Genomic DNA, 601 nt, shown 5'->3' on the forward strand with positions numbered 1-601 from the left:
AAGATTACTTCCTCATTTTCCCTAGTACCATATCCCATTCGGAAAACAGGAGACCAGACAGAAACTTCGCTTTATCTCAGTTCTAAAGGCACAGAGGAACACGGAAGTTGAATGGAAGACCTCGGTCTACATTAGACTTTGTTGGCGGGGATTAGCTGCATGAATAAGGCGAGAAAAATAAATAATAATAAAGAAAATGATACTTCTGAGGTGTTGTTGGAGTTAGAGCGAATATTATACTGCTTGTGTTAGATTTTGTCAAATGAAAATTGCTGATGATACCAATAAAGAGACTAGAATAAAAGACATGTTTTAGATACTGAAAGAGATATAGATTACAAACGAAGAAATAGAAAAAAAGACGAATGAATACTGACAAACAGACGATTGAGAAATCTAAAAAGAGGTAGAAAAAAGAGAGAGAAGTAACTAGCAAAACTGGCGAACAAGAGTGGTCAGTCTAAGCTTATTACAGACGGTTGGTAGAACTAGTAATTAGCATAGTTGAGGGATGTGGGAGGCCCGAAAAAGGAAAGCAGTAGTCAGTGAAGAGGCGGTTAGTAATACTAGATGGAAAATGATGGATGAGGATGACAGATGG

This window comes from Penaeus monodon, chromosome 27 (assembly GCF_015228065.2).
Source record: "Penaeus monodon isolate SGIC_2016 chromosome 27, NSTDA_Pmon_1, whole genome shotgun sequence".
Lineage (NCBI taxonomy): Eukaryota > Metazoa > Arthropoda > Malacostraca > Decapoda > Penaeidae > Penaeus > Penaeus monodon.